We start from the raw sequence: 20,541 nt of genomic DNA on the forward strand, positions 1-20,541 counted from the left end.
CACAAGAATTCATGCTATGTGCTCATAAAACTTGATTTGTATAGACATACAGGCAGACTGTGGGCCAAGTTCACAGACTTCCTGGTTCCTCATCCTCTGGTGGGGGAGCGTTATCAGGTAAATGGTATCAACACAAATTCCTGTCAACATCCCCTGCCCAGGACTTCAGTGTGTGACCATATTTGGAAGGAGGGTCTTTGCAGATGTAATTTAAGATGAGGCAACAATGGCATGGGGTGTGCTCTTCATCCAACATGACAAGGGGACATTACGACCCAGAAACAATGGTAGGGAGGAAGCCAAGTGGGCGTGAAGGGAGAGGTTTCTACAGTGTTTCTATAAGCCACAGAACATCAAGGATTGCCAGCTTCCAGAGAACAGACTGGGAGTGGGCTCTTCTCAAGGGGGCTGGAAGGAACCTACCTGCTAATTCCTTATCTTTGATTCACATCCCAGAAAGAATAACCCCTAAATAGCTACAAGTTGTCACCCAGACCAATCTAGGAACTGAACTAGGATCCCTAGAGATGTCCACTCCATTAAGCCAGAAGGGCCCCCACCATATTGGCCCACTGTTTCCTCACACCACAGAGAAATGTGGGCTTTGAAGAATTAATCCAAGTCATTGGAAGCCAGCAGGACTGAGGCAGCAACAAGGCCTCAGAGGTGTGCTTCTCTGTCTAGACAGAAGATGAGCCCTAAACCCCTATCCAGTCCCACTATGCATAAACCCCTGAGAATACAGAGGGGCCTCTGCATATAGGGACAGCCCCAGTTGCCCACCTTGAAATTTGCTCTTGTTGGGGCAGGGGCCTAAGATTACCCATACCTGGAACTCTTAGTCAGCTTTGCATTCATTTAAAGCAGGCCTCCACTTTTGCCAGGAAAGTCATGCACATCTATTGCCCAGTTATATAGGGTTTTACTCTAAAGACCCTGGACACCACTACCAATGGCTGCCAACCCCCATGGAGAGACATCGGTCCTTTAGCTGGGACTGGGATGCATTTTCATATACAGGGAGCCCACACTTCGAAAACAACCCCAATCAAGAATTCCCACAGGACTAGGCTTTAGTGAAGCTGAGACCCTCAGGGTGAGCACCCTTCACCACAGCTGTAGACCTAGGCAACCCTGCTGAGCCGCTGCCTGGACTCTGGCTCCTTCTCTGAAGGTCTAGGTGCTGCACCTAGCCAGGCATGTCTGAGACCTGCAGGGCATGGGAATGAGTGGGTCACCTAATCACAGGTTGTGCTATGGCTGTGTGAGCAAGTGCTGGGGGCACAGTGCTTGTAGTTGGCCTATTCATTGTTCATTGATTGTCCCACGACACACTTACTGTGTAAATCTAGACATCTTAATGAGGGGAGACTTTAAACTGTATTTTTTTTCTTCCTGTCAGGAATGTTTTAAGGGACTGAGGAAATTGTGCATGGAATTGCTGTTTTAGGAGGTGGTAAGTCAACAACTTCAGAGGGAGCCATGCTACTTCAGAGCACATGTTTGCACAGTTCATGGAAGATGTACAAGTGACCTGAAATGGATTCTAAGTGCTCATCTCCTCTTCTCCTTGAGTTTTATTCCCTGGGGAAGAGGCTGTTTCCTGGAGAGCCCAGCATATGTCCACTCTCTGTCTCTGCCCTCTGTGTCCCGCCAAGCAGGGCTGGACAGGGTGCCTGAAAGACTCTGGTTGGTCAGCAGCATAGAGCATAAAGATAGGACTGGAGAAGCTCTGACGTCACAGTCAATCCTGAGTCCTCTCAGAGCTCTGAGGTGAGCATGCACATGGACACACACACACACACACACACACACACACACACACACACACACACTTCATCCCAAAGTCTAAGTTTAGGAACACCCCAAGATGGACTTCTGTATGTTTTTAAGATAGGGTCTTGTTTTATAGCCCTGGCTGCCCTCTCACTTAGTATACAGCCCAGGCTGGCCTGGAACCCATGGCGATCTTCCTGCCTCAGCCTCCCAAGACCTGTGTGCTACTACACCCAGCTCCAAGATGGTCTTGTCTTCAAACTTAGGCTGAGGCTTCTGCTCCTTGAGGGAATGAATGCTTTAAGAATGGGAATGGCCAAAATTTAGCCAAAAAGAAATTCAAAACTCGTGGATCCTCTTTTTACTAATTTATGTCAAAAAATAAATAAAACCCCCTTGCTAGGGAAACTGCAGATGATATGAATTCATGGGTCTGTCTAACATGGAAGGGAGAAATACAAGACATTTTATACAAACTTGTGCTGAAATGGAGGAGCACGGGTACCTCCCGACTCACCCTCTGGTACCAAAGCAGAACACATGGCAGGAAAATTAGGCCTTCTGCGGAACACAGATGCGCATACTTGACCCAGAACCTCAGTGATCTAGTCCGACAGGATGTACATTTAAAGACATTGTGACGGAGATGGCTTTGTGTGACAAATGGGGGTTGTTTTGTTCTTTGCAGTATAACGAGCTCAAAATATAGTTTAAGAGAGGAAAAGGCTAAGCCATCTCAACAGGAAAGGCATTGGGTACCACCCAACAGTAACTGATACAGTCTCCAGGCCCAGGAGACTAGGAAGAAAAAGAACATGTCCCAGTTACCATCACCACCCCCCTCACCCCCATCGGTCCTAATACTACAGACCCAAGGCTTGTGGACCCAATACTATCAGACCCGAGGATTTCAGGTCACTTGGCCTCTCTTAGTTCACCACTGAACTTCCAGCTGAAGTCCCCAGCTGGTGCCAAGAGGCAAACCAGAAAAGAAAAGGAATATGGACCAAAAAGGAAAAAGTACAAATGGTTTTATTAGGGATAACCAGATCTCTCCATAGAGAACACTAAAGGACCCACAACAAGCAAACAAAAGTGAGTAGATGCCCTTCTCCTAGTCAAAAGTAAGGTCAGCAAAGCCACTGGAACAAGGTCAACACGAGAAACAATCACTGTCCTTCTATATCCTAGCAACAAACAACCCCCAAAATAAAATGGGAGAAAGAGTGTCCTGTCAGGAGCTTCAAAAACATGAAGGATGAAGAATCAATCTAACACACTGTGTGTCCTGGAGACTGCATGGCACCGTGACCTGCCCTGAAGACACTTAAGCAGGGAGAGAGAGCATGCAGTGCTGTTCAGACACACGAGAAGCCCATCTTTCTCTGCTCCTCTGTGCAAGAGCAGTCAGAAAGCCAGGGCTGGCTTCGGGTTTGGGTTTTGGATTGTTGTTAAAAGTTGACGACTAGATTCTCTGATTTTCCAGAGACTGTGAAGGGTCCAGCAGAGCATCACACTTTGAAAATGAACCAAATTGGAGGATTAACAAGACCTGATTTCAAGGCTTAGTGTAGAAGTCACAGCAATCAAGGTTTTCCTGGCAGAACAGTTTACAAAGTCCAGAAACCGGACCCAGCGCACGGCCAACTGATTTTCATCAAAGGTGCCAAAGTAATTTCATGAAAAAAAGAGTCAGAGGGACATGAGGGTAACCACATGCAAAGGAGACTTAGTCCCGATTCATACCTGTCACCGTGCATAAGATTAAACTTGGAAGGAATTACAAATCTAAACAAGAAACATGAAACGATAAAGTTTCTACAGAAAACAGGAGAAAAGGCTTTGTGACCTTGCATTAGGCAAATATTTCTTAGACAGGACACACACAAAAACCACCATGAACCTTACAAGAAAAGGAGGGGGCACCCTAATGAAATGGGTTCATCAAAATTAAAAACTGCTTTCTGCCCTGCTAAGAAGAATCAAAGATGAGTCCACCAGGGGAGGGGAGGTCTGAGCAACACAGATCACATGAAAGACGCCACGTCATGAATGCCGTCCTCCTCACTCAGCATGAAGGAGACACACAATTGTTTTAAAAAGAAAAAAAAAAATCACTGAAGACTTCCCTAAAGGAGATCCGAGGGTGGTGAATTCTCACGCCATCAGAGGCTAAGAACATGCAAATTACAATTACAATTAGGGTGGTTAAAATTTCAAAAGCAGACTATACTTTATTTATCTGTTTATTTTTAATGTGCACGAGTGTTTTGTCTGCATGTGAAAATGTGCACAACGTGTTTGTCTGGTGCCTAAGGAGGTCAGAAGAAGGCCTCAGGTCCCTGTAACTGGAGTTAACAGATGTTTGTGAGTCACTGTGTGGGTACTGGGAATAGAACCAGGGTCCTCTGCAAGAGCAGCCAGGGCTCTTAAATGAGCAATCTCTCCAGCGCCCACACTGACAATACTAAGTGCTGGTGAGAACACACAGCTACCGTGGTGGCACCCAGGGTGGTGATAGCAAAGCCAGTGGCAGTCATCTTGCCAAAGGGTTTGGCAGCTTCTGAACATGCTGTATCCTCGCACCCCCCACTCAAGGACAGGGAGGGGGTTACTGGAGAGCAACAGAGGCAAACAACAACTCCAGAGCATGTGTGCAATGCTTATGGCTGCTTTAATCATAATAACCAAGCCCTAGAGACGGCTCAGATGTCCATCAGCCTGTGGACGGGTAAACAAGCTGCAGTACATTTTATCCTTTCCAAATGAAAGAATCAACCAGAGCACAGACCAGAAGCAGACGGGCCTCAAGTGAGCCCTGCAAAGTGATGGGAGCCAGACGCAGGACTTTGTGCTGCCGAGTCTCGTTCTCAGGGGGACAGGATAGTTCCCAGGTGCAGGTGCAGGGATGGGCTGCGGTACAGGGCGTACAGAGCGTGTGAAGGAACTCAACTTGGCCTAGGAATTTGCCAGAACTCACTGAACCGGACATCTCACATGGGAGAGAGTTTTGCAGCACACAGCTTAAACCCAACAAAGCCAAATCTAAGACAAGAAAACAGAAACACACAAGAGAAGCCTATGAGATGGGTGGGTCCCTGGTGACTTTTTAAAAGTTGAGATAGGAGCCAGAAAGATGGCTTCGTGGGGAAAGGCATTTGTCACACAAGCCTATCATTTGATTCTTGAATTCCATGGAAAGGTGGAAGGAGAAAACCAACCCTACAGAGTTTTCCTCTGACCTCCACATGTCTGTCAAGGCATGCATGTTCATATGCATGCACAGATAGGTACATACAATAAGAAGAAGTAAATAAAATTCTTTAAAATGTTTAAATACTAAAAAGAGAGATAAACTAAGGTCTTGGAGAAAGGAAACACCTCACCACCACATTAGGTTGGCTGCAGGCACTCAGGCCACAGCTCCTGAGCACTGTGTCAATGCTGGCCCCAGCACTGACCACCACCCTTCCTCCAGCCTCCTCCCTCAGTCTCTGGGAGTCCAGCCCAGCTCTGATTCCCTCAGCATCTTTCCTGGGAGGGGACAGCCAAGTGACTGCCATGTCAGGCTCACCTTGCTGTTCTTAGCACTTGTCACAAATTCTCAAGGGCAGCTGGGGACCTGGGCCTGGCATTCAAGACACGGTTGCACAAGACTGGTGGGGGTGACTATCGCTGCATATCTGTTTGCATCTTGGTCCCCAGCTGAGCTTGGTACCACTACGCAACCTACCCAGCAGCCATGGGGGCTCAGTGATGAACACAGAATGTTCTAGGTCTTGATGACATCTGCTTCTTCAGCCTCTGCTATACCACTCCATTTAACCCTCCAGTGACACAGGAGTGGGAGCCCACTAGGTGACAGCGAGAATGGAGAACCCACAGCATGCAAGAACTACAACCCATGTTATGGTTCTTCCCCTGCTAAGGTCACACTGGGCCAGAAAGTCTGCCCTCACAGGACAAAATCCAGAGCCAGCGAGGGCACAGGGTAAAGCTGGCCTCACTGTCACCTTGTGCCCTGACCTGATACCACTGTCCCTTGGTATATTATATCACATTACTTTAACATTGCTGAAGGTGTCAGGAGCCATGGCTCCTATTGGCTCATTTCTAGAGTCTGCCCCTCCCAGGTGTGCCCACTGCTTTCCCTAATGTTTGTGGGCTCCCACACCTCCCAGTTGCCATTCCCAAGCTTCTGCTTGGGAACACCAGGGTCCCCTTCCTGCTACTCAGTGGAGCATACACTGGATGTCAGGCTACCAACCCCACATGGCCCCACATGGCCCCACATGGCCCCACATGGCCCCACATGGCCCCACATGTCAGGGTACACAGGGTCACATGGGTATATGGCACCATATGTAGGCACTCACAGTTACTTCCCACAAGGCATCCTGAGGCCTATCAGGCCCCCGGCAGCTGGAGTGCAGCGGTGCACACAGGGCCTCTTGTTTCTCCCCAGGTGCTGGGATAGAGGCCCACCCTCCTGGCAGCCACACGGCATGATTACTGGAAGTATCCCAGGACTTGAGGCAGGTCCCTGGGACTGGTAGGCACTTTGCCTCCATCCTGTTTCCATGACCCCCAAGGGTCATATATCATTTCAATTATTCAGATGGAAAACCAGGGCCCCATGCTGCTCTCAAAGGCAGGCAAAAGTTGAAGAGGTGGCAGACTGAAAAGCAGGGCCAGCCAACAAGGGGCGCCCCCCCCACAAGTGTCTAGTCCAGGCATACCTAGCCTGGAGACAGCACCTCAGTACCCAAGCAGTCTACCTTCCCTGCCATCTGACCCCACTGGCTCGAAGACCCCCAACAAGATGCTGGGGACTAATAATGACCACTGTAATGTGGAAGAACCAGAGCTGCAAGAGGAACATGGCCACTGGAATCAGCCCTTCATTGGGAAAAGGACTCTGGCATCTAGCCTGGAGACATCCCTGAGATTAGGACACCTGGTCCTGTCCGGGCACCCAGTACCTGTCACCAAACATCCTCCAAAGTACTGGTGTTTGAGCCAGAGCAGTTCACAGGAGTCGGGGTGTGGGCGGGGAACAGAGCCCCTTTGTTCCCTCTAAATGTGTCCTCACTTTGCCCCAAGTTGAGAGTGGCACCTCCACATAAGGTGGGCCAGCTCTCTCTCTCTCTCTCTCTCTCTCTCTCTCCCTCTCTCTCTCTCTCTCTCTCTGTCTCTGTCTCTCTCTCTCTCTCTTTCTGTGTGTGTGTGTGTGTGTGTGCATGCGCGCACACGTGCATGCATGCGCTCGCACGCGTACATGTATGTATAGCCCAAGTCAGTCAGCCTAGGTCCAGAGCCCAGTGTTCCCATGTGTGTGCACATGCACTCTTACATGCATGAGTACATGCACACGTGCACAAATACACTCACACACACACAACAACAACAACAAGCATGGTCAAAGAGTGATGGAATGAGACTCACCTTCAAGGCTGTCATTGTATCCAACCTCCTCCTCCACAAACCTACAAACACTGCTTAAGAAAAAATTTCCCCAAGGGATTGGCGAACTCCGGAGATGTCTTCCAGAGCCTGGCCATTGGCATGCGTGTAAATGTGTCCCCCTGGGGTACCCCCAACTGCATCTACAAGTCTAAATATGGGAATGCGAGCAGTTATGGAAACATTTTGGTTACATGGGAATTTTCTTCGTCCGACCTGTGATCTTCTGAGTAAATATAAGAATGCAGTCGGGAACACGACAGGTTTATATACGTGTGTGTCCCACCCCTTCTCTTATTTCTTCCACACAGCCAAATTTGGTTCTGATTGAGAATGTAAACCTGTCAGGATCAGTGGAAGCCTTCTCTAGACCCCTTGAGTCAAACCTGGTCCAGGTGTGTGCCTGCATGACTCATGTAGGCAGTGACCTTCAGGACCACAGCATTGGCTCCCATATGGAGAGGAGGGTGCTTACTTCAGTCCTACCATACTTGGCCCCCATCACCCTATCCAGAAGTCCAAATCTTGTAGCAGCTCACAGCCACCACCTCCCCCACCTCCTTTCTGACAACTGGAGTCGGTGCAGCTCTGGCCACCTGTGCCAGGCATGGGTCCTGCTGAAGGTCCTGGGGTACTGTCTCTTCTGATGGGGACACCAGCATCCAATCCTCTTTACATCCCTACTATAGGATCCCTATGACTTGCTCAACGAGGCTACCCAGGACCCCTCTGCTGAGAGTTGAAGGCCTGCCCCCCATGTCACCTGCCATCTCTTTGTTCTCTGATAACAAAAATATACTCACAAAGGCTCTGGCAGAAGTGAGACCAAGAACCTCAGCCACGGCAGTAAACACAGACAGGGTTCTCTGAACCTACTAGAGAAAGAGAATCTGATGCACAAGACCCAAGAACACACTTCATAAAAGGAACATACTCAACATCAAGTCACAGTTTGAAATGAAGATGAATGAAAAGATATACCATGCTCTCATTAATAAAAGACCAGAGCAAACAAAATCACCAGTGGTACAGAAGGCCATTTCATAACAGCAGACAGATGAAGTCATCAGGAGGACGATGCAATACCTCATAAAAGAGCTTCGAAACACACTGAGCAAGACCTTCGAGAACTACAAGCTCCCTTCACAGTAGGAGATCTCAACACCAGTCTGTTGGTGATGGATGGAAAAGGTATGCAGGAGATCAGTAAGGACACAGCCGAGATAGACAACATTGTCACTCACACTGATAGGCATGCAGGGCAGGTATCCTAGCACCAGCAGAGCAAGCACACTGACATGATCACAGAGGGATATCTACCAATGCAAACCATATTCTGGGTCCTAAACTGAGCCTTACTAAGCTGTGGTAGATTCTAAGCATACTGAGTATTTTCTAAAATCAAATACAGATCCAGGTAGAAATCATTGAGGGGGACAAGGGGGCAATCGAGAATGTCCATGCTTAGTGGACACAATCCTAAATAATCTATATGTCGAGAGAAACACACTACAACCCTTTCACAAGATGGCAAGCGATGAGTATACTCCTAGGTAGGAACAGAATATGGCCACCCTTTCTGCATCTGTTGAGCACTGTAGAATCAAGGCTAGACAATTCCATAAAGCAAGAAAAGAAACATGCAGTCCCAGTCAGAAAGAAGAGATAACTCTTTCCTCATTGGCAGCCAACATTGTTAATGCCACAAGACAACAATGGCACCTACGAGAAGCTTCTAGAACTAACAAGATCAGCAAGATAAATGTACCAAAATACCTGCAGTTCTAAATAGAGAGTCAAAATTAACAGAACCATGTCACTTAAATTCTACTTAGAACATGGAGAGATGGCATCAGGATGAAGCTCACTAAATATAAGAAAAGAGGAAAAATGAACTCGCCTCAGCAGGAGCACCAGAAATATAAACTGGGGCTGGAGAGACAACTCCGTGGTTAAGAGCACTGGCTGCTCTTCCAGAGGACCCTGGTTTGATTCCCAGCACTCACATGGCTGCTCACAAGTATCTGTAACTCTAGTTCCAGGGAGTTTGATGCACTTTTCTGACCTCCGAAGGCACCAGGCATGCATGTGGTACACAGACATACTTGTAGGCAAAGCACCCATTTACGTAAAATAAATCTAAAATAAATTTGAAAAAAAAAAAAAAAGAAGAAGAACTTAGGTGCCTTGAAAATAGGTGTTCAAGATACCTGGACACTGAGTCCTGTAAGACATCTCTGACAGATATTAAGTTGAGGACCAGGGAGATGGTTCAGTTGGTAAAGGCACCTGCTACCAAGCCTGATGAACTTGAGTTTGATCTCCAGAACCCATATGGTGGAAGATTGACTCCTACAAATTGTCCTCTGGCCACCACACACAAGCTACGGCATGGGCACTAGCACATACAAAATAAATAAAGTTAATTTTTTTTTTTTTTTGGTTTTTTCGAGACAGGGTTTCTCTGTGTAGCTTTGCGCCTTTTCCTGGAACTCACTTGGTAGCCCAGGCTGGCCTTGAACTCACAGAGATCCGCCTGGCTCTGCCTCCCAAGTGCTGGGATTAAAGGCGTGCGCCACCACCGCCCGGCTAAAGTTAATTTTTTAATAAAGAAAAATTTAAGCTCAAAATAGGACATGTGTGCTCATGTATTGCTAAGAGGCCAATTCTCCCCAAGCTGACCTTCAGGTTCATATCCCCAGTAAAACTCCACACTGCTTCTTCATAAAAATGAGCATGCTGCTCCAAAAAGTTATATGGACATGCAAAAGACCAAGAAATAGCCAAAAACACTTGAAAAATAAAAGTAAGTCCCACAAATGACTGTTTTTTGTTGTCCTACCTTAATGATAGTAAGCAGAGTACAGTATCACAGGACAGATCAGTGACTCAGGAGAGAGTCTGACAGATTCACACTCTCAGGGCACACTGGACTTTAAAAAGGATGGCAGGAGACTCAGGAGGTAAAGGATATTCTTTTCAGAAAATGGTACTAGACCAATTCAGCATCCATATGAGGAGGTATAGAGTATCAACTACATTCCACACAAGGGGCTGGAAACGACTCCAGGGGTACAGTGCCTACACAAACAAGGGGACCTAAGTTCAGATCCCCAGCCCCCACATGAAAAGCCAGGTATGGCTGCATGTGACTGTGCCCCCAGCACTGAAGATGGAGCCTGGGCCTCTCAGGCCAGACTGTGAACTGCAACAGTGAGCTTCGCGTTCAGTGAGAGGCAGAAAATCAAGTGGAAAGCAATGGAGGAAGAGCCTAAGTCTGTCTACTTCTCTTTCACACACACACACACACACACACACACACACACACACACACACACATGCACTCATGCACTCATACACTATCACAGATCTATAGAACTACAATAAGAAAATATTTCCGACATGCTAAATATATGATTCTTAAATATGAAATTAAAAGGTAGGAATTAAAACAGAAGACATAAATTTGACTTGTAAAATTAAAATTTTCTTTTTCTTGGGTTGCTAGGAATGGAATCTTGTGCAAGTTCTCTACCTCTGGGCCACACTCTCAGCCCCATTTTTTTTTTTAAAATCACATCGTTAAATAAACGAGAAGGAAGCCACAGATGGAAGAAGCTATGTGCAAAGCCCAGACCTATGTAACTTCACAAAGAACATTGACATCTTCACTGCTAGGAAGGCAGGACTGAGGACTCGCTCGGTGCCGAAGCTCTGGCCTAGCACGCATGAAGTCCTGGGTTCCATCCCTGGCTCTAGAAAAACAACAGCCCAATGTACATAAGAAGACATTTTAGAATAGGATCTAAAGGCACTTTCACCAATTCAACTGCAGAAAGATGACACCTGGCTGGGAAGGTAGCCCAGGCAACAAAGCCCAGCCTGCAGTTATGAGGAACCAAGTTCCATGCCCAGAACTTACATAAAGAGCTGGGTATGGTGGCACATGTCTGTAAGACCACCACTGAGGGACAGGGGACAGAGATCCCTAGAGCTTGCTGCCTAGTCAGTCTGGTTGAAATCAGTGGGCTCCAGGTCCAGTGAGGGACTTTGTCTCAAAAATAAGTTGTACCCACAGACACAGACACACACACAGACACACACACACACACACACACACAGAGAGAGAGAGAGAGAGAGAGAGAGAGAGAGAGAGAGAGAGAGAGAGAGAGAGAGAGAGAGATTGATTCAACCCCTTCACTCACTCGGAAATGGAATTTCAAATACAGTGTGGTTCCACCTCCCCCAAGACACACAGTAGGTCCATTACTGTGGAGAGGACTGACCCGCCAAAACATGAAGCTGCTGGAAATCGCAATGCTGCTCAGAGGGTGTAAAATGGTACAACCCTAGTTGGCCAGTTCAATAGCTAGATAAATACCCACCATATCATCCAGGCATTCTACACGTAAGTGTTGGTCCATGAAAAAGGAAACAGGAGTATTCACTGGGGTACATCCATATACTGGAATACTGCTCAGTGACGAAAAAGCATGAACCTAGATAATCGGTCTCAAAGCATGAAACTGAATCAAAGGACCCAGACAAAAAAGAGGGCATTATAAATAGTTCATTTAAAGGAAACTAGAAAATGGAAGCATCTACAGCAACAAACAACAGACCAGTGTGCACCCCCTAAATGAGTGGCCAAGAGGGTGCAGGGTAACACCCAGAACACAGGGGTGCTTTGGGGAAGTAGGTACATGCTTTTTCCTGCCTCTGGCTGTGGTCTTATGTGTCAGGAGTTATTGAATTGTGTGCTTTAAATATGGCATGTGCTATGTGCCAGCACACCCCAGGATAAAAGCCCAAAGCAGTATGATTCCTAACTGAGGTCCTTCCATCCCAGGACACCATCAACAGACCCTTCTCCTTCCCTGCCTGCTAACTTCGCTAGAATTAGGCAGCCACTACCCATCCACATGTTGCAGCCCTTGTCGCCATTGGCTCTGGGCTGAGAATGTTCACATTTGGTGTTCCCCAACACAATCCACGTATGTCCCAGGAGCAGGACACCCCATTGTTTTCTGACCTAGGAGTAAACAGTGGTCCAGAGAGGGTACTTCACATGATGCCACCAAGCTGCCTCAAGTCTCCAGCCTTTGACTGACTACCTCCTTGACTGTCTCTGGGCCTTAGGAAATGGTAGGAACAGCCTTTGAAAAACCAGAAGGCCTCATGCTTCCTGTTCTTCGCCCTCATAGGCCTCTGGAGGCTCCCTTCCCCCCCCCCCCCCAGGCCCTCCACTGGCCCTCAGCAGGGGCTAGCTACAGAGCCTGTTGCCCCTGTCCCTTTAAGAGAAAGAGGTACTATCACATCTCCACATTCCCAGGACGAGGGGCCAGTCTCTTCAGATATGGGGCTCAGGAGTGGGTTCATAAATGTCTGAGGATGGTGGGTCAGGCCTGGTTTCATCTCCAGGCTTTGGTAGCAAGCACTAGGTCCAGGGACCTGTTTTGTTGGCAATACTTAGCAATGAGCAGGGATAGAACCTTCTCCGTGAGCAAGAAGAGGCATGGCCCTGTCAAAGAATGTAAAGTGATGACTGGGGGTGCAACTCAGTTGACAATGAGTCTGCCTAGCATGTAGGAAGCCCTGGGTTTGATCTCCAATAGCACATAAACTGAGTGCGGCAGTGCAGGCCAGTAATCCCAGCACTGAGGAGGTTGAGGAAGGGGACCAGTTCTAGATCGATTTCAGCTACGCAGGGAGCTAAAGGATAGAACCGTGTTAAGAAAGGAAGGAAGAGAAAGAGGGATGAAGGAAGGAAGGAAAAGAAAAAAAGAAATTTAACGTGAAATAAAGAAGCCCCCAGGTTCCCCAGAGAGCCCCATGGGACTCTGACCAGCTCTCCTCCCCCTGCAGGAGTGGAACTCCCAGGCCGCACTTGACCTTTTGTTCTTGTCCAGGCTTCTTATGCTGACAGTTTCTGAATTAAATGTGCAAATGGAGTGGGCCCCAAAGGGGAGCCCCTCTCCTCACAGACCCAGATCCAAGCCGAGCATTCAAGTCGCATTTGTATGCAACTCCAACTTGCTTGCAGGTGAGAACAGTGCACACAGATCAGGCGCATGCGTGCCTCCACACTTCTTTGTGTGTGTGTAGGTGTGTGCACCCCTGACCATGCATGTCACAATCGAGCGTCCCAGCTGCACCCGGCTGCCTTTTCTTCCAACCTATTTAACAGTCCTGAGCAAGTGTGGAAGCCATTGTTACCACTTGCCGCCCCTAGCCTCTTTCACACACCACAAGTGCTGGGTCCACCTGCAACCCAGCCCCTTGAGCCCCATCTTCAGAGAAGAGCCTGTGTTATAAATAACCAAGAGAACACAAAGCGGTGACATCAGAGGCTAGGATGCGCCTTCCCAAGCATCACCCACATGGGGGAGGAGAGCATAGCCCCCGGTTGCCACGACCCTGAAGGTACTTGAGGACATACTCCATTTCTCAAGCCCAGCCGTCCAGACACACAGAGATGGCCTCTGGGTCAGAGCACCTCCCACAGCTATTGAAGAGGCTGCTGTAGCCCAGCCCCAGCTCCCAGCCCCCAGCCCCCAGCCCCAAAACCCCACTTGCTCCACCCAGAGTCTCCAGTCGCCATGCAGCCTCATCACCAGGAGACAGACAGTCTACTGGAAGCTGCTGCTGGAGCCTTCCTTCACTGGTCAGCTCAAAAAAGCAAGGGGCCAGGGGGCCTGGGTGCTCAAGTGTGCCTCTCGACCCTGAGAGGCTGCCCCCAGCCCCCTCCCTCCCTCCCACCTGCGAAGTCACACAATGACATGCTTCAATAGCACACAGCCTGGGCCTCTGGTTTTCGTTCTGAGTGACCCTGGGAGGCCAAGAACGTGATGGGAGCCCGTCTGAGTGTGATGCCCTGGGGGACACTCAGGGCCCTAGCCTGCGCCACTCAGGCAGCCTGCTCATCCAGGCAGACAGCTGGTGGACTCCACCGAGCTGTGCCCCTCAGCCATGAGGCCCTGCGGCTCATCCTCTCACCCCCAACACAGCCCCCAAGCAGTCCCTGGGCGCCCCACTGGAGAGGGGGTACCAGGGCGGCCTGCTCAGCCCACCCCACTATATTATGTCAGCTGTTAGCCTGCACTTAAAGCGAGGCGCTCCAGCTGGCCAGGGTCAGATGTAAAAACAAGGGCCTAACAAAACCCTGCCACCCCCCAGCTACTCTGAACTAGAGACCCCCACCGCATGCAGCACTCACTGAGGAGGCTCTTTCCAGCCTCAGGCAGAGCATAAAGGAAACACCTGTCCCTGGCCGGCACACTCTAATCCTACTAAACCTGAGTGGGGAACCACCCCCCAGCAGGCAGCTCCTACCCCAGGTCTGACTTTTGTCCTGGGCGTAAAGGAAGGATGGTGGAGAAAACAGAGAAGAGAACCCACTGCTCTACGGAGCAGAGGCCTCCTTGTGCCCCAGCCAGACCCAGGCTACAGAAAACAGAGTGCCTAGGGACACCCCCGACACACACACCCCTACTTTCTGGAGTCTGTGAATAGGACCCTGCCTGCTTTAGGGTCCTTGGTTCCTGAACAGTTGTCTTCCGTTAGAAGGTCAGGAGGCTCCTGCCACAGAAAGGCCTTTCCTACTGACACGGGAGCCCCATGTAACCCCATCGTAAGCCAAGACCCTAAAGGACCACTGGGCACCCCACACTTGGCCACCCAGGCGGATTTATCGTTCCTTACCAACCTGAAGCTGAGTCAGCACAATTGTCAGAAAAGAGGCAGGGAGAGTAGGGGGTGAGGAGAGGGAGGAAGGGAGGGGAGTGTAAGACCACCCAGATACCTGGAGGCCCTGGGAGGGGGCTGGGAAGCCATGAGCGTGTGCACGCACGTACACACATACACACGTGTACACACACACACACACACACACACACACACACACAGATGGTGGTAACTTGGTGCTGTCCCAGTCACCCCTTGCAGTTTCCCTGACCAGGAGAATGATCTTTGGGGCCCCAGAGTGGCATTGGGATGGCAAGCTCCCAGGAAGATAGATCTGAGGACTAAGACAGAACTGTAAAATGGGGGAGAGGGAGGTCCCCACCCACTGGTTCAGTCCCCATGACAAGATACAGATGGCAAGGGGCAGCACTGACCACAGGCCCACAAGGGGACAATAGGAGCTGGTACAACATGGGCCTCTCCCCAGGTTCCTGTACAGAGCCTGGGCCTTGTCACTAAGACTCAGCAACTCCGAAGTGTGGGGACAGGCCCACACATGCATCATCGGCTGTGGAACTTGAGTCACTAAATGCCCTGGAGACAAGTGGTCAGCACTCAGGGCAGGGATGGGGATGGGGAAACTCTGGCTATCCAAGTGTCTTCTTGAGGCCATGAGAACCTGCTGCCAGGCACACACCAAGGCCTCTTCTCTTTTCCTTTTGGCTCAGAGTCACCTGAAAAGCGTGTGGAGATGAGCCCTGAAGGAAGAGCAATGGAGAACAGGCCCTTCAAACCCAGGTAGGTCATGGCTTTCCACCTACAGAGCCTCCAGAAGGCCAGCCCTGATTGCATTCCTGATCCTGCCTAGGAGCCTCCAACTGATTCTCACCTGCTACACAGTAGGGAATAGGTTGTGTGTCCTTCCAGAAGGTTCCCACAGTCTCTTACTTGCCTCTCCCTCCTGTCCCAGGATTCTCATGATTCTAACTTGTTCTGAACAAATGTGATATGTGATGATTCTTGTCACTGCACACAGCATGGTGCTGGCTTCCCAGTAAATGCAAAAACCAGAGCTGTGTCCTGCAGGACCCTCCGCACTAAGGCCTGGGAGGTTCAGGAAATCTGGTGGCAGCTGAGGATGCTGGCCTTCCTGCTCTTACAGAGTACAGGCCTTACACAAAGGAAACAGGGCAGGGTGGTGGCCAGTTTAAACCCCATAAACCTGGTGACCTAGAATTCATGGCCCTTAAATTGTATACACTGTGGCAGAGATAACCTGCCCTGCCATTTCCACCCAAGCTCCTCATTTGACCTCCTGGGACATGTGTTCCACTCCTAGGACGTGTGTCCCCTTCCTAGGACGTGTGTCCCATTCCTAGGACGTGTGTCCCACACAACATAGTTTCATTCCTGTTGCTTTGACAAAATATCCTGGAGGGAAAAAAAGCAAGTTAGGAGAGGAAGAGAAAGGGCCAATTTTAGCTTACAATTCCAAGTTACAGTCTGTCATCATGGGGAAGTCAAGGCAGGAACTTTAAACAGCTAGTCACTTCACATCCACGGTCAAGATCGGAGAGAAATGAATGCACGCATGCTCACTTGCTCACTTGCTTGTGCTCAGTTCTATTTCGCCCTGCCTCTTGGTGCCATCCACAGTGGGCTGGGTCTTCCCACATCAGTTCTTAAGTCAATCACCCACAGATACGCCTACAGCTCAGCCCAATGCAGGCAGTCCCTCTCTTTCCAGGTGACCTTAGGTTGTGTTGAGTTGACCACTAAAGCCAACCATGCCAGTTACAAAGGAGAAGGTCTTCTCTTAGGGGCATATGCTGGCTTTCTAAAGACAAGGGACACAGTCTCAGTGACTTGGAAAAACCCAGCATGATGTGCTTATAGAGAGAAAAAACAGTGACATAGATGGGATTGAGAAAACTAAGTAGAGGCCTCAGGTAGAGTCATCCAAAGTGGTATGAACTAGGAACAACTGTGTGTCAACATGGGAACACAGAAGAAAGACACTGTGAAACCAAACAGACCACAAACCATCCTAAGCCACAAAGACCAGGCCAATGTGGGACAGTGCAGCACGCCCATGTGGTTAGGACATGGCAGTCTAAGTACCATTTAAACGCACATGCTTCATTTGAAACCCGGAGGATTAGGAGTTCAAGACCACTCAAAGTCGCTAGGCCTGGTTGCACATGCCTTTAATCTTAGTGTTCAGGAGGCAGAGGTGGGTGGATCTCCGACTTTGTAGCCAGTCTGGACTACACAAGACACTGTCTCAAAACAACGAAAAATGATAAAGTATTACTCTGCAAATTCTCCTGCTGAACAGGGTGGGGCTTGGCCACTTTCTCAGAGGCCATGAAGTACTTGCTGTAGGCTTCAAGGGCCACACAGTCTCTATCCTGGTTTGGAAACAAAAAATTAGAATCCACAAGCCTGCAGACTATGTGCTGCCATGTCCTTCTTGGGCTCCTAGCAGGCAGATAGGCGGGGTCTCAGCGCCGCAGGCAAGCCCTACATTTTCTAGCAGCTGAAAGAGAAAAGATACTAGGAAAGCTTTCCACCGTTCCTGCCCCTGCTTGTGGGCACCATAATAACACTCGAAAGACTCTGGGAAGGAGGATCCAGCTCCACAGAAAGGGCAGCTAGGAGGCAAGAAGCTTTGTTGCAGCTCAACATGGCAGGCATTTCTAGAAATCTAGCAGGACACATGAGCTCTGAGCCCAGCCAGTGTGACTTCCTTGCACAACTCTGAGGCCTTGTGGGCCCTATAAACAGCCCAGCCCCATCCATTCACCTAGGTCACCCCTGAGACTAGAGGCCACATCCCCCCACTTAGACCAAACCACAGAGTAGCTGTCTCCCTGGAGATACCCCCAAGCCTCCTGAGCTCTGGATACCCTAGGGGCTGCACACAGAGCTAACTCCATGTCTGTTCATTCACTTAGCCCCAACATCAGCCCTAGGGGCTCACTGCAAATGGCCATGGGGACTGGCCTCCGTGTCCACAGGGCCCTGCGGTGTAAGTTCAGGGTGTGAATCTATAGCCTCTGTCCCATCAGCCCAAAGCCTGAAACACAGTTGAAGCTTCATAGATATTCTCTGCTTCAATGAATGCAGGAGAAAACAAGTCAACCAAAGAGGTAGGCATCTTGCGTGCATGGGGTGGCGTTATCTTCTAAAGTAGAAAACTATAAACTAGGACAGTAGGAACCTGGTGTGCTGAGGACACAGGAATAGTAAGCTCTTGTCCTGAGAGGGACAGAACGTCTCACCAGAGGACCCAGGAACCCAGGAGAGAGCCGGTAACACTACAGGATACATGGTTAGCTGGATGGCACCCCTAAAGAGCTGCAAGAACCAGACCTCTCCAAGCAGAAAGCAGGGGCCTCACAGAGAGGCAACCTTGGGTTTGTCAGTGGAAAGCTCAAGCTGCCTGCTGGTCTCCTGACCTTGGGCAGCAGTGACTCAACCTGCAGGAGTCTCCTTCCCTTGGCTGCAAACCTGCAGTCTTCAGGGACAGGGTCAGAGGGAACACACTGGCTTCCATGAGTGCAGCCAGTGGCTGGTGTGGTATTAATGCCCACCCCACCCCCACAAGAGATTCCAGACAGGACACCAGACCAGGCAGTGTGACACATGGCCAAACGTAGTACAAGCACCAACATTGCACCGGGTACAACCTGAGCTATGTCTTAGTCAAAAAAAAAAAAAAAAAAAAAAAAAAAAAAAAAAGACACCAGCTACAACTCCAGGCAGCAGCAGATTAAGAGATAGAAACACACTCTACAACAGATAGGCCGTGAAAACCAACTAAATAAACCAAGGCAAAGCCCAGATACAGCACAAAGACATGAGGCTAGGCGCTGAATTTAGAGCCAATAAGTCTCCACTGGCAGGAAAGGGTGTGAAAATGAATTCGAGTACATGTGAGGCCCTGCCGAGTGTGAACGAGGGTCTGGGACCTAGGGAGCTGACCTTGTTCCACATGAAAGTGGGACCCACCGAGGGCTGTCTCAAGGACTCAGAGAGGCCACAGGATCTCATTTTGCCCCTGGGAAACTGAGGCCTGCCAAGAGAGTTGCAGAAAGCCAGGGCGGGCCGGGAAGGGTCCAGCTGCAGGGAGGTGGGTCGCCCCTGCGGGGCCAGGGAGCCTCACAGAGAGGGAGGAAGCTGGAGAGATGACCTCATCCCCCAGGCCTCCGGCCGCAGCTCACAGCGGTTTTAACCGCAGGCATGGCGGGACATTTCCCTGGTATGCGGGCCACGGGGGCTCATGGAGCTGGAGTTTGTGTTAGGACTTTTTCAATGCAGCTGTCTTTGTGTGGGATTTGAAAACAAGCTGGGGTTTGAGAGACAAAAAACAGCCCTGCACCTGGGCCTGGCCAGGGTCTCCTATTGCAAGCAGGGGTGGGTGGGTTTGGCGGCGTGCATGCACATTCAGCAGAAGCGCACGTACACGGCGTGCACACACATGTGCGCCACGTCCACAGATGCACGTGAAGCCTGCTCTGGATTCAGAAGCAGGATTGGGGTGGGGGATGCCTTCCTTGGGGCCACAAACAGGTTTCAAGGCCAAGTACACCTACAACACGCATGATCAAAGTTCCAGCCAGACCCTGGCCTGGCAGGGCCCAGATTTCTCCAAGAACAGCTTTTCAGGCCCAGGGAATATGCCTGGCTCAGCAGAATACTTAATCCCTCAGAGGCCGCCTGGCTTCCTTGGCCCTGGCTGAGATAACAGGGCTCTGGCACCGCGAAAGCCAGGCGCTGAGGCAGTAGTATCGGCGCTGGGGTTGGGGGAACGCAGCCTCGCGTGACTTCTTCTCCGCCATTTACCCAATGTGCTCCCAGAATCCCTCACAACGCTCCCTCGCCCCGGCCCCCGTGGGGCACCCCAGGCTGTGGTTTGGGCTCCCGCGCTCAACACTCTGGGCCCGGCCCAAGGGCTGTCGAAATGCGCATGACAAGAGCGCCACCTGGTGTCTCCACAGTCCAGCAGAGGCTGCCTTGTCCTTTGCCCCAAGGTTGAAACAAACACCTTTGCTTCTTACCTCACTCCCATCCACAGCACGTAGCACCTGCATTGTACACTGTGTCCCTCAGCCTGGGGCTCCAACAGTCATTCTCACCACAGGCCTGGAATCCATAACCCTGATATCTGCCTGGGCTAGGACACATCCACCATCTGGGGGCCCTGAGCAGCTGCCACAGCACACAACTCCTCCTTACCTAGCCCTTCAGCAACCATCCTTTCCTCCAAGAAGATATCACCACCCCATATACATGGCTCTTTGAGTCACACACTTCTCTCCTTGTCCGTATGTCTGGACACACGCCCTCCTCGTCCTTACTGTCCCCAGCACCATCTGTGGTCATGAGTCTGAAGTAAGCCTCTAGACACAGCCAGTTCAAACCCTGGAAGGTATGGCCTTCAAAGGCCAGCAAGGGAGGACACAGCTCCGTGGCAAAGTGGGGGACAGAGCGATGGATCAGCAGTTAAAAGCCCTTGCTGCTCTGGCAGAGGTTCCAAGTTTGGTTAGGTATTCATGTTGGGCAGCTCACAATCATCCGTAAACCCAGCTCCAGGGGATATGCCACACCCTCTTC

General features: G+C 50.0%; 1 protein-coding gene and 1 long non-coding RNA gene across 3 annotated transcripts in view; one reads left to right on the top strand and one right to left on the bottom strand.

Annotated features, from left to right (window-relative positions):
- LOC128125790 (uncharacterized) overlaps positions 1 to 20,541 on the top strand; it is a 205,458-nt gene that overhangs the window by 126,725 nt on the left and 58,192 nt on the right. For both annotated transcript variants that reach the window (XR_008223227.1, XR_008223228.1), the window contains exon 2: positions 15,651 to 15,720. This is a non-coding gene — a long non-coding RNA (uncharacterized LOC128125790). The remainder of the gene's footprint in view (positions 1 to 15,650; positions 15,721 to 20,541) is intronic.
- The window catches only part of LOC128125789 (potassium voltage-gated channel subfamily KQT member 1), a 71,373-nt gene that overhangs the window by 40,252 nt on the left and 10,580 nt on the right, over positions 1 to 20,541 (bottom strand). The window lies entirely within an intron of this gene.

This window comes from Peromyscus californicus, unplaced genomic scaffold (assembly GCF_007827085.1).
Source record: "Peromyscus californicus insignis strain IS unplaced genomic scaffold, ASM782708v3 Scaffold_4__1_contigs__length_199733344, whole genome shotgun sequence".
In the NCBI taxonomy this organism is placed as follows: Eukaryota; Metazoa; Chordata; class Mammalia; order Rodentia; family Cricetidae; genus Peromyscus; species Peromyscus californicus.